Here is a 14,103-nt window from a genome sequence, read left to right as displayed (position 1 = left end):
ACTGGTCCAAAACTGGTCCAAAACTGGTCCAAAACCAGACCATGACCTATTTAAAACCTGATTAAGCTTCAAACTTAGGGCCCGTTTGCATGGAGGAGTCTGTCTCGGTCCGGTTCTGTTCTGGATTAAATCTTTTTATCTGACAGACTCTACATAACCATCATCTACACATACCTGAGTTAGTTAGGGTGTTCCACAGGGTGCCGAGCTGGGCCCGGTTCTCTTTGTAAAGCTATGCTTGTTTTGGATGATTTCAACAGGAAACATGACTCTGATCTCCACCGTGAATCTGATGACACCCAGTTCTGTGAAACCTGAGGAAACCAATCACTTCCTGAAGCTGCACTTTCGTCTAGAGACAGACATCAAGACGACAGAACCGACCACAAAAGACTGAGCTTAGATACCTCGGACAGACACTATCGTAATGGTAATTTCAATGTCTTTGTTAGAAACCCCAACAACACGCTTTTCCATCAATTGTTTTTAACCATTTGCCTCAAACTCAAGATCAAAAGCCCCTTTCCTTGCCTCCTGAGGGCCGTTCTGAATGTTTAAGTCTATGTTTGGAGTCTTTCTTCCCCAGGTGCAGACTGACCTTTTCTTTGCAGAGAAAATAAAACTGTTGGCCTGTAAAAGAAGTCTATATTATTATTTTATCAGAAGTAAAAGGGGAAACTTCCACAACACTATCCAACCACCTCTGGATGTCTTCATCCTGGACTCCAGTTTTACCTCAGAGTCATTTCTAACCAGAACAAGTCTTTTAACCCTCAGTTTTAACAGGAATCCGGAGCTGCCTTCTTTCATCTGAGGATAAAAATCAGCAGCCTGTCGTCACACACCGATGCTGGGAATCACACGTTTTACATCTAAGATGGACTACCGTCTGGTCCTTTTAGCTGGAATACCAAATAACTCCACATAATGCCGGTGGCGGGTATGATGGCGGGACGAGAGGACGTAAGCCGGGGAGGGAGGCGGTCGGTGCGGCCGCCGACCAGCCTCAGGTAATCCAGACTTTACCTGCTGATGGTTGGTGAAACTATCGGGGTAAAGGTGGTTATTAACGTTCCACAGTAGCTCCGAACAAAACCGATCCGCCGTTTCTTGATGCCGTTGTCAGTTGGAAATTTAAATAAAGTAATGGAGCCTGGACCCTGTGGCATCAGGGAAGATGAAGGAGGAGGAGACATGAGGAGTAAGTTCCAGTTGTTAGCCAGCTAGCTGCAAGCTACCGCGCTATGCTAACCGAGACAGAGGCTAATGCGCTGAATGTATTTATGCTGCTACAGCAGGGCGAGTTTATGCTAATCACTGCATCACTGCCCATTACATCCTGACACAGAACTGCTGAAACACAGTTTGTGAAGCCCAGCTCCACGATTCCAATCCAAATGCTTTTTACACATGGTTGAGAAATACATTTCTGACCTATTTAATGCGTTTTAAAGCTAAAAGCTGAGCAGAGAGCTGTTAGAGTTGTTCCTGCAGCCAGGTCTCTGCCTGATATTCCTGCTGTCCTTATATATTCCTTATATATTCCTATATATATATTCCTTCCTCATCAGGGCTCCGAGCTCGTCCATTTTATCCAGCAGAGATCTCACATTTCCCCTGATGATTAAAGGAAGAAATGCTTTAAACTTCCTCCTGATTTGGGGTTTTATTCCAGGTGTTACTCTCTTCTTTTGGAGCTTTTTCCTTTAAACGGGACTCAGATTGATTTTAAAACAGACCGCACATATCTGAGCTCTACTTCCTTCCTCTACTTAACTTTGTCTTGTCCTGTAAAACATTTGCTGTTAAACTTCTGCTGAAACGTGCAATAAAGGTTACGTTGAGCAGAGTTTACGCAGAAACTGAAGGATTTTGGGGTATTTTTCCAACAAAGACAGGCGTGCCGTCACCGGAGAATTGATTTTACAGTCTGTGACACAGCCAGCTGCTGTTTGGGCTGAAGTCTGTGGTTTAAATTACTCAAATGCTTCAAATTATGAGACGTGAAATTAGAAGTTTATCTGTAAAACCACCATCCAAACAGACAGGTCTCTTTCAACCCTAAAATAGTTTATTATCAAAGTAACGAGGCCTGTGGTCTGGTTTCTCCTGCAGCTCTTTTCACAGGAAGGCAGAGGGGATGGAAAAGCAGAAGCAGAGTTTCTACAATGCCACTTGGGGGTTTCAGTTCTTTTCTTTAACACAAACAGAGTTAACCTTTCAGCAGTTATAGACCAACTTCCCTCTTTATGGGAGAAGCTGCGACAGACCTGATGGACGTTTTTCCCTTTAAATAACTGGACCGTGTCTAATTCAGTTTTCTTAGCTTCACACTTAGCCGTCCTCCTTAAATAAACCCAAAACTTCTTTTTTCCTTCTGATCTGTGATTATCTGCTGCAGAAACAGCAGATTTCATCACAGTTACTTCCCTGTTTAATTACCAACGTGCAACAATGGAAACACACACCCTCATGTGCCAAATACAAGCGGGAAAACCCAGAGAAACGCACCACATTTCCTCACTACAGGGCATCAGGTCACTCTGTGTCACGGTGGCATCTTCCTGCACATGTGCAGCTCAGCCCACTCATTTCACCTGTGGGGGGGCTCCAATCCAGCTGAACAACTTCCACGACTTAAAGAAACTCGGCTAACATCAAACTGAACAAGTTTCAGCCTAATAAACAGCAGGGAAACATCGCAGAACAGTTCATTCCTCATATGATTCTCAGAATTTAAACCAGTCCAACAGCAGCTGAGAGAAGGTCTAACTCCAGTTTCTGCATCATCTCTTCGTGTTTGGCTGGTTAACGACACGCTAAGCTACAGTTCTTAGCGTTAGCCTGGAAAAGATGACAGTGAGGTTCAGAGTTTATGTACCTGAGGAACGGTTCTGACTCGTCTGGTTCAGAGTTTATGGGCCGACATGTACCTGAGGAACGGTTCTGACTCATCAGAACCCGTCGGCTGGTCGTTTCTTCCTGTCGGGACACATCACTGATTGGATGAAACCAAGTACAGGAACTATTCGTCGAGTCTTTTCAGATTACTGAATAGACATGTTTTAATTATTTGTGAAATTTACACTACAGGAAAGATTTAGTTTAAAAAAAGAAAATGCTATTTTGTTATGGTAATGAACATAATAACTAAAATTACTGTATCAATAAAAACATTTCTGAATGTTTACACTATGTGAACTATTCTGAACTATGAGTAGAACATGCATGAAAAAAATAAAAGCTCTACCTTTCACACATATTCAGTTATCAGCAACTAAAAATGTGTTACGGTAATGAATTTATTTGGTCAACGACTCAATAAAACATTCCAAAAAAGTATTAAAGAACGTGTATTGATCACTAATTTTAATATTGAGCCAGTTAATTGAGACCCTGCTTAATACTAATAAGAGAAAAAAATAGCAAAATTGACCTAAATTTGTTTTTGCAAAAGTTTTAAAAGTTTCGTGAGAATCGCCCAAGTGATAAATAATAAAACTGCCAGTGTGGGGCAGTCTGAGCTCATTGTGAATCTACGTTTTACCGCCAATCTCCACCTGAAGGTCGGACAACTACTTCTTCTACTGAATCACAACCACAGACAGCCTAAACTGCCCCTCTGGTGACAGTCGAGTTTATTCGCTTAAACAGTGGAAACACGTTGGATTCATGCTCAGAAAGCCAGCATCTGTCCAACTGATCAGCCCCAGCTCAGCTTCTGTAGGTACGCCTGCAGAATGTAGAGTGAACCGAGAGAAGTCCCGCTTCCTTCTTACATCAGATGAATCAGGAAAGTGTTTCTAACAGTCCAGGGATAATCCATCAGCACCGGCTCTAACACACCTGCCTACAATGATTTAATAACACACTGCTCTGGTTGCACAGCTGAACTAACACCAGTGTTTGCTGTTTTCAGCCTGAAGGCAGCTAAGTGACACCTACAGTCCTGACAAAGAGGAGGTGGCTGCCGAGTGGAAACGGTTCATAAGATATAATTATAACAGTTTATGAAGCTTTCATCCAACCCGAAGCTTTCATCCAACCAGAAGCTTTCATCCAACCTGAAGCTTTCATCCAACCTGAAGCTTTCATCCACCCTGAAGCTTTCATCCAACCAGAAGCTTTCATCCAACCAGAAGCTTTCATCCAACCAGAAGCTTTCATCCAACCTGAAGCTTTCATCCAACCCGAAGCTTTCATCCAACCCGAAGCTTTCATCCAACCCGAAGCTTTCATCCAACCCGAAGCTTTCATCCAACCCGAAGCTTTCATCCAACCTGAAGCTTTCATCCAACCAGAAGCTTTCATCCACCCTGAAGCTTTCATCCAACCTGAAGCTTTCATCCAACCAGAAGCTTTCATCCACCCTGAAGCTTTCATCCAACCAGAAGCTTTCATCCAACCTGAAGCTTTCATCCAACCCGAAGCTTTCATCCAACCTGAAGCTTTCATCCAACCAGAAGCTTTCATCCACCCTGAAGCTTTCATCCAACCAGAAGCTTTCATCCAACCTGAAGCTTTCATCCAACCTGAAGCTTTCATCCAACCCGAAGCTTTCATCCAACCAGAAGCTTTCATCCAACCAGAAGCTTTCATCCAACCAGAAGCTTTCATCCACCCTGAAGCTTTCATCCAACCTGAAGCTTTCATCCACCCTGAAGCTTTCATCCAACCAGAAGCTTTCATCCAACCTGAAGCTTTCATCCAACCAGAAGCTTTCATCCAACCTGAAGCTTTCATCCAACCCGAAGCTTTCATCCAACCTGAAGCTTTCATCCAACCCGAAGCTTTCATCCAACCAGAAGCTTTCATCCAACCAGAAGCTTTCATCCAACCCGAAGCTTTCATCCAACCAGAAGCTTTCATCCAACCTGAAGCTTTCATCCACCCTGAAGCTTTCATCCAACCAGAAGCTTTCATCCACCCTGAAGCTTTCATCCAACCAGAAGCTTTCATCCAACCTGAAGCTTTCATCCAACCAGAAGCTTTCATCCAACCCGAAGCTTTCATCCAACCAGAAGCTTTCATCCAACCTGAAGCTTTCATCCAACCCGAAGCTTTCATCCAACCAGAAGCTTTCATCCAACCTGAAGCTTTCATCCAACCTGAAGCTTTCATCCAACCAGAAGCTTTCATCCAACCCGAAGCTTTCATCCAACCAGAAGCTTTCATCCAACCTGAAGCTTTCATCCACCCTGAAGCTTTCATCCAACCAGAAGCTTTCATCCACCCTGAAGCTTTCATCCAACCAGAAGCTTTCATCCAACCTGAAGCTTTCATCCAACCAGAAGCTTTCATCCAACCAGAAGCTTTCATCCAACCTGAAGCTTTCATCCAACCCGAAGCTTTCATCCAACCAGAAGCTTTCATCCAACCAGAAGCTTTCATCCAACCTGAAGCTTTCATCCAACCCGAAGCTTTCATCCAACCAGAAGCTTTCAGCCACCCTGAAGCTTTCATCCAACCGGCGGGTTCCTCACACCCTGAGAACCTTTTCTGCTAAAGGATGCTGAGTAACATTGAGGACCAACAGGTGCAGCCTCATTAAACAGGAAACCACCGGCTCCCGGTTCAGATGAACCTCTGGTTCCTCGTTGGTGGGCCGGCCCAACCTGGGATATTAAATCATCTGGGATATTAAATCATCTGGGATATTAAATCATTTCTGGGATATTAAATAATCTGAAATATAAATCCAGCTCAGCTTTCTGATGATTTAAACAACATCCATTTATGCCCTAATTACCTCAGTGTGTGCAGTTCCCTGAATCACTGAAAGCCCGAAACGTCTGAATAACAGAAGGAATCGAGGAAATGTCCCAGCCAACAGCTTCAAAGAGCCAGAAGGTGTAACCATGGCGAGCGCACACAGCAAAGATGGCGGCAGCTGGAGCCGCACGGCGTTCAGAAGCATCTAAAACATCAAGATACCCAAAAGTCCCTCAGACACAAGCTGAGAGCTACGAACCGGCCACCTTCTGCAGAGACACTGATCAGGTGAGCGTTCCAGGAAGTCAGCGGTTTGGCGAGGAAGAAAAGGAGAGCTTTCATTTCCAGTTTGTGGAGAAGTGAAACTTGCAGCTGGGTGAGAAGAGGTTTTATCTCCCCTGAAGGTGACGTCTCCACGCTCATCGCAGCAGGTCCACTGGTACCGTGGCGGTCCTGCTCCACAGAGGGCTCTTTGTCTCTTCTGGGTGTCATGGCAACACGTCAGCCTCTCACGCCGTTTACTCACATGTTTCTGTGAGTGACATCATCAGTGACGGGGCGTGAAAAGCCGCCCTGTAACCTGAATGGAGGCAGTGTGTGAGGCTGAGAGACGTTTCTGCACAGTGGGTCAGAACCAACGGGTCCAGCAGGAAACCATCCATCCCTCTCCAGCTCCTCCTGGAAGATCCGAGGCGTTCCCAGGCCTGATGGGATGTATAATCCCTCCAGTGGGTTCTGGTTCTGACCCGGTTCCTCCTCCCAGGAGGCATCCGAACCAGAGGAACCACCTCAGCTGAGTCCTTTCTATGTGGAGGAGCAGCGACTCTACTCCGAGCTCCTCCCCCAGATGTTGGAGCTCCTCCCCCCAGATGTTGGAGCTCCTCCCCCCAGATGTTGGAGCTCCTCCCCACGGATGGTGGAGCTCCTCCCCCTGAAGGTGGAGCTCCTCCCCCTGATGGTGGAGCTCCTCCCCCCAGATGGTGGAGCTCCTCCCCCCAGATGGTGGAGCTCCTCCCCCGGATGATGGAGCTCCTCCCCCTGAAGGTGGAGCTCCTCCCCCTATCTCTAAGGCTGAGCCCCGCCCCCCTCTGAAGGAAACCACGACCTCATTCTTTGGGTCAGAACCCAGATTCTGGTCTAACTGTTGTGGCAGCTGCAGGTGGCAGATTTAAAGCGTTTGTTCGGGGGAATTACCGACACCGAAGCGTCCAAATCACCTGTGAACGGCGTGCTCTCAGAGAAGATTCGGATCAGTGTTCTGAAGCTTCGGGCCGTTTATCGGGTCACTGAGTACCGAACACCTGGGCTTCGATCAGCGGGCGCCAGCAGCACGGCGGGCGTGGCACCGAGTGCAGGAACTTTGGTTCTGTTCAGTCACGGCAGAACTTTTAGGGTTTTTAATTAAAAATGTCCTAATGAGAAAAAGAAGCGGATCAGAACCATTAAATGGGTTTAATTGTGTTTCAACTCCTTTTTATAATCTGGGTTTTCAGTTCTAAACGGCGCCGACATCGGTCCAGTTTTAAAGCGGGTCGTCCCTGTAAAAGAATCCAATCAAAACAAACTGTCTCGGATCAGATCAAAACAGTTCTGATCAAAGTGGGCCTCAGGGTCTCTGGGGAAGCCGGGCCTCAGCCCACTGACTGGCTCTGGCACTCCTCTGTAATCTCACACCGACACAGATCCGACCCGGCAGGTTCTGAGCGGACGGCCCGGCGGGTTCTGAGCGGACGGCCCGGCGGGTTCTGAGCGGACGGCCCGGCGGGTTCTGAGCGGACGGCCCGGCTGACCTGCTTACTGCAGCTGAAAGTGGAGGAGCTGCAGCCTCCTGGAGGAGATTTAAATATCCGGAGTCTAAATTTAGAGCGCCGGCAGCATCAGGAGGACGGAGGGAACGGAGTCAGCTTCCAAAATTAATTCACATGTGATGATGCAGCATTTATGATGTAAACAACAGCCAGAGGGCGCCGGCCCAAGATCAGCCGCCACTCAAAATGGACGCCACACACATCCGTGTCTGGGCCTCATGAACAGGGCTGAAGGAGAAAAGCTCGGGTCGCCAGCTTCAGAGCACGAACTCATCTGACAGAACAGAACCACAGGTCCAGGGTTCCTGCTGGAACCAGGAGGAGGAACCACAGGTCCAGGGTTCCTGCTGGAACCAGGAGGAGGAACCACAGGTTCAGGGTCCCTGCTGGAACCAGGAGGAGGAACCACAGGTCCAGGGTCCCTGCAGGAACCAGGAGGAGGAACCACAGGTCCTGGTGGGTTCAGGGTCCCTGCTGGAACCAGGAGGAGGAACCACAGGTCCTGCTGGGTTCAGGGTCCCTGCTGGAACCAGGAGGAGGAACCACAGGTCCTGCTGGGTTCAGGGTCCCTGCAGGAACCAGGAGGAGGAACCACAGGTCCTGCTGGGTTCAGGGTCCCTGCTGGAACCAGGAGGAGGAACCACAGGTCCAGGGTTCCTGCAGGAACCAGGAGGAGGAACCACAGGTCCTGGTGGGTTCAGGGTTCCTGCAGGAACCAGGAGGAGGAACCACAGGTCCTGCTGGGTTCAGGGTTCCTGCTGGAACCAGGAGGAGGAACCACAGGTCCTGCTGGGTTCAGGGTTCCTGCAGGAGCCAGGAGGAGGAACCACAGGTCCTGCTGGGTTCAGGGTTCCTGCAGGAACCAGGAGGAGGAACCACAGGTCCAGGGTTCCTGCAGGAACCAGGAGGAGGAACCACAGGTCCAGGTGGGTTCAGGGTTCCTGCTGGAACCAGGAGGAGGAACCACAGGTCCAGGTGGGTTCAGGGTTCCTGCTGGAACCAGGAGGAGGAACCACAGGTCCTGCTGGGTTCAGGGTTCCTGCAGGAACCAGGAGGAGGCGCTCAGAGGTGGAGGGACGTGATGAGAGAAGAGGAAGCACCAATCAGAGCCCAGCGGACGGACAACAAACCATGAGGCACAGAGACTGAACTGGGTTTGTTCTTCTTCTGCAGGTTTTTTTCACGTCAGCGCAGACTGAAAGCAGCGAGCTAACGTGATGGAGGCTGCAGGCCAACATGGCCGAGGGTCAAGAACAAGGCAGCCAACAGGAAGCAGCTCAGGGGTCAGAGGTCACCATGAATACATCCTCCTGCTGCCCAAACACTCACTGCAAAGCATGGACTCATCCACTGCTGAAAGTAGTCCCTGCAGGACAAACAACATCCAAATAAAAACCAAAGCTGTGTGTTTAAGGTGTGTTTCCAGCACAACACCGGTCCTCTCCTCACTCTCGCTGTGCTAACGCTACATTATCGGCATGTTTCTGATAAAGATGGAGGTCTCCAGGTCCAACTGTTTAATGAGGTTAATATATCCAAAATGTTTAAACGCAGTAATTAACGGTACACATGCATTACTACGAGTTACGCTGTGCACATCTCCGGCTTGGTCCATTGCTGTTGATGAGAAAGCCTCGTTTGCTAGCATCTGCCGCTAACTTACAGCTAACTGCTAACTCACAGCTAACTGCTAACTCACAGCTAACTGCTAAGTTACAGCTAAATGCTAACTCACAACTAACTGCTGACTTACAGCTAACTGCTAACTTACAGCTAACTGCTGACTTACAGCTAACTGCTAACTCACAGCTAACTGCTAACTCACAGCTAACTGCTGACTTACAGCTAACTGCTAACTTACAGCTAACTGCTAACTCACAGCTAACTGCTGACTTACAGCTAACTGCTAACTAACAGCTAACTGCTAACTCACAGCTAACTGCTAACTCACAGCTGACTGCTGACTCACAGCTAACTGCTGAATTACAGCTAACTGCTAACTCACAGCTGACTGCTAACTCACAGCTAACTGCTGACTAACAGCTAACTGCTGACTTACAGCTAACTGCTAACTAACAGCTAACTGCTAACTCACAGCTAACTGCTAACTCACAGCTGACTGCTGACTCACAGCTAACTGCTGAATTACAGCTAACTGCTAACTCACAGCTAACTGCTAACTCACAGCTAACTGCTGACTCACAGCTAACTGCTAACTTACAGCTAACTGCTGAATTACAGCCAACTGCTAACTCACAGCTGACTGCTAACTCACAGCTAACTGCTGACTAACAGCTAACTGCTGACTTACAGCTAACTGCTAACTAACAGCTAACTGCTAACTCACAGCTAACTGCTGACTCACAGCTAACTGCTAACTCACAGCTAACTGCTAACTCACAGCTAACTGCTAACTTACAGCTAACTGCTGAATTACAGCCAACTGCTAACTCACAGCTGACTGCTAACTCACAGCTAACTGCTAACTCACAGCTAACTGCTAACTCACAGCTAACTGCTAACTCGGCCTTCGCTCAGTCAGCAGACCTGTCTCAGTGGGATTCAGGTGACGTAGGGAAACGTAACGCTCCACAGCAGGACGGCGTGTCCTCAGCCAGCAGAAACTGAAACCTTTTATGTTGAACCTGTCTGGGAGCTCCGTTTAGTTCAGGAACTAATCCAGTTCAAACTGATGTGAGAGTCACATCGTCTGAGGGCTGAACCAACGGGTTCTCTGAGCAAAGCCTGTCTCAAACATCTAAACAGACCTCAGAAAGTTCTGTGTAGCTGTTAAAGGGCCGAATGTGTTAAAGAAAGAAAAGGAGAAGAAAAACACTGAATGGACTCATTTTTCCTCAGATAAACACTCAGGGTGATGGATGCTGTTACATAACTGTGAGCACAGCCTTCAGGAAGCATCCGTGACATAACACCGCAGTGATGTCACAGGGTGGGGGATCCTCTGCTGGACCACAGGGACAACTCCAACGTCCCATTCAGACGGAGGCAGCGAACGCAGCGCTGCAGGAATGCTGAGGAGCCCGTCTGACACTCTGCATCCATCTGTTGATCTGCCCCGGTGCATGCTGGGAAACAGCAGCTATCTAACCAGGTGTCAGAGCGCCTTCTTCTTCTTCTGAATCAGCTGCTCAGACCCTCAGAGCTGCTGGAGGAGGACCGGGGGGGGGGCAGGGAGCTAAACTGTAACCCAAGACACTTTGCAGAGCTCATGTGTGCGAGTCGGACTAAAGAGCAGCAGCTCAGTCTGTGGTTCTGACAGGAAGTCGCTCACATCTCATCTGATCTGGAATCAGATCTTTTTGTGCAGAAAAATGAAAACACACGAGTCAGACTGAACTCTTGACCTCTGCATATCTGACGAATCACCAGCAGACTGACCCCAGATCTGATCTGAAGCCCAGATCCTGACGATCCCGTCGCTTTAAGAGTTCAGCCCGCTGAGTTAGAGCTCAGCACGCCGTCTGCACGCCGTCTGCACGCCGTCTCCGCTCTGCTGTGACAGATTCCTGACAAGAAGCGACACGTCCCGACGGTCTCAGGTATCCTGCAGCCGTCTGCCAACACAAACATGAGCGGCGCCGCTCTCACAGCCCGCTGAGAACCGCAGACGCCACAGCGTGCAAACAACCAATCACCAGCCTGAGAATGGGGTCACATGACCCTCTGCAGAGGTTCACCTGAACAGCCCGTCCCAGATCAACTGCACCGGGCCGCTCTTCCACCCAGTGAGGCCCCACAAACAAGCTGTGACATCACACTCATGACATCATCACACTCATGACATCATCAGCAGCAGCACCTTCATGACATCATCACACTCATGACATCATCACACTCATGACATCAGCAGCAGCAGCACCTTCATGACATCATCACCTTCATGACATCATCAGCAGCAGCACCTTCATGACATCATCACCTTCATGACATCATCACACTCATGACATCAGCAGCAGCAGCACCTTCATGACATCATCACCTTCATGACATCATCACACTCATGACATCATCACACTCATGACATCAGCAGCAGCAGCACCTTCATGACATCATCACCTTCATGACATCATCACCTTCATGACATCATCACCTTCATGACATCATCACACTCATGACATCAGCAGCAGCAGCACCTTCATGACATCATCACCTTCATGACATCATCACCTTCATGACATCAGCAGCAGCTGCTCTCATGGAGTCAGCAGCCGACAAAGAAGAAAGAACCGAGAAAGCTGAAAAGTTAAAAAAGCAGCAACATGTTTTTGGCCGAAGGAAACCGACTGAGACCCGAAAGAAAAGGGAAACCAGGCGATTTCATCCCGGCTGACGGTTATTTCCAGCTGGAAGAGGAGAATTAGAGCCTCGGCTCAGAAATGCTCCTGATTCTCCAACCTGAGAGCGGCTCAGAGCACAAAAACAACCGAGCTTCAATCACCACAGAGGTGGAGGTCCCACACTCTGGTCACCTGACTCAGTGTCTGAAAAGCCACAGAAGGACTCAACACCTTCAGCAACCTGGAAGATTCATGACTCCTTCAGGTCTCCACCAGTCCTCCACCAGTCCTCCACCAGGTCTCCACCAGGCCTCCACCAGGTCTCCTTCAGGTCTCCACCAGGCCTCCACCAGTCCTCCATCAGGCCTCCTTCAGGTCTCCATCAGGCCTCCACCAGGTCTCCTTCAGGCCTCCATCAGTCCTCCACCAGGTCTCCACCAGGTCTCCACCAGGCCTCCACCAGTCCTCCACCAGGTCTCCTTCAGGCCTCCATCAGGCCTCCACCAGTCCTCCACCAGGTCTCCACCAGGCCTCCACCAGTCCTCCACCAGGCCTCCACCAGGCCTCCAACAGGTCTCCTTCAGGTCTCCACCAGGCCTCCAACAGGTCTCCTTCAGGCCTCCACCAGGCCTCCAACAGGTCTCCTTCAGGTCTCCACCAGGCCTCCAACAGGTCTCCATCAGGCCTCCACCAGGTCTCCTTCAGGCCTCCATCAGTCCTCCACCAGGTCTCCACCAGGTCTCCACCAGGCCTCCACCAGTCCTCCACCAGGTCTCCTTCAGGCCTCCATCAGGCCTCCACCAGTCCTCCACCAGGTCTCCACCAGGCCTCCACCACTCCTCCACCAGGCCTCCACCAGGCCTCCAACAGGTCTCCACCAGGCCTCCACCAGTCCTCCACCAGGTCTCCTTCAGGCCTCCAACAGGTCTCCTTCAGGTCTCCACCAGGCCTCCAACAGGTCTCCTTCAGGTCTCCACCAGGCCTCCACCTGCCGTGGCTCCTCAGAAGCAGGATGTTGTGGGTCAGCTCAGCAGCTCAGCAGCTCAGCAGCTCAGCGGTCAGAGAGCAGCTGATGGAGAAAGCTGCAACAAACAGGCCTCAACAGCTGCTGGAGGCGTAAAATCCCCACAACACGCACTGCTTCCATTATCGGACGCGCTCTGCGCGGTTCACGCGTCTGTTCCCACAGATCTTTGTGATTTTTAACTCTTCCGGAAACGCATCTGATAAAAACCTGCGACACGGCGGCGGCTGGGAGCGCTCTGCGGCGGTTCATCAGCGGAATGAGCGGCGGTGGCTGCCGCTGCAGCACCGAGCCGCCGCGGAACCGGAGGCTTCCATTACCGGACGCACAGCCACGAACCAGCCGCGTCTTTCACACCATTTCGAGCCGTTTCTGACGAGCCGGAACAACCCGTTCTGACCTCACTTCAGTGGAGCTTCAGAACATTTAGACAATAGGAGGAAATAAAATTGAATTTCCTCAAAAACGTTAGAGGCGGCGGTTCGCTGGCAAACACGGGCTGACAGGCGCGTTAAAACCGGGGAAAAACAAACGGAGTCTGGTGCTGAAACAGCGACAGAACGGCGGCGGACGGAGGTGTGTCCGATAATGGGCGTACCGTGGTTCCGTTAAACGCAATGCCTTTTAACGTGTACCCGGTGCTGGCTGAGCAGCTTCCCGGGACCGGACCGGTTCGGTGAGCTGGACCCGCGGGCCGTACCTTGTAGGTTGAGCTGGTTTGTCCCGCAGGTGACTGGAAGGACCATCGTCAGGTCGTTGTCTCACATGTAACGTCCATGTTCGCAGTCTGAGCGAGGAGCCCGCAGCACAAGACCGAGAACACGCAACTGCTTCCGGTCCCTCCTTACAAAATAAAAGCCCAACCGGAAGCTGCTCATCTGACCCAAACCTTTTCATATTTCAGCTCCAGTTCACCTTTAACTGGATCTGACGCCTGAAATATGCAGTTTTATCATTCCTGTCATTTATATCACATCGTAAAACAACATATTTAGATTAATATTTTATTTATTGAAGCAGGAAATTCAAATTTAAAATCTTTTTAAAGAGATAGGCAGCAAAATCTCATTAATATTATGAAAATAATCAGATGAAAGGATGTTTTCAGAGATTGTTACACCAGTTTTTTAATAATCTGCACATCATGAGGTTTCTGAGCTGATGATTGTGGGTCAGACAGAGCTCAGGTTCAGTCCTGAACAGCTTCTGTCGCTTCATTCCTTCCAATATTCAAACCAACAAAGTTTTCTTATTCAGAAAA

At 49.4% G+C, this 14,103-nt stretch overlaps 1 protein-coding gene across 2 annotated transcripts in view; it reads right to left on the bottom strand.

Annotated features, from left to right (window-relative positions):
• The window catches only part of dennd4b (DENN/MADD domain containing 4B), a 44,988-nt gene extending 31,334 nt beyond the window's left edge, over positions 1-13,654 (bottom strand). Inside the window, exon 1 of one of the 2 annotated variants that reach the window (XM_072393459.1) lies at positions 13,530-13,654. The gene's annotated coding sequence lies outside the window, so the exon portion shown is untranslated. The remainder of the gene's footprint in view (positions 1-13,529) is intronic. The other variant, XM_072393458.1, reaches the window with a different exon arrangement.
• Positions 13,655-14,103: the final 449 nt, after the last annotated feature.

This window comes from Leuresthes tenuis, unplaced genomic scaffold, assembly GCF_036924035.1.
Source record: "Leuresthes tenuis unplaced genomic scaffold, fLeuTen1.0.hap1 SCAF_10, whole genome shotgun sequence".
Classification (NCBI taxonomy): Eukaryota; Metazoa; Chordata; class Actinopteri; order Atheriniformes; family Atherinopsidae; genus Leuresthes; species Leuresthes tenuis.
This window is presented reverse-complemented; position numbering and strand designations above follow the sequence as displayed.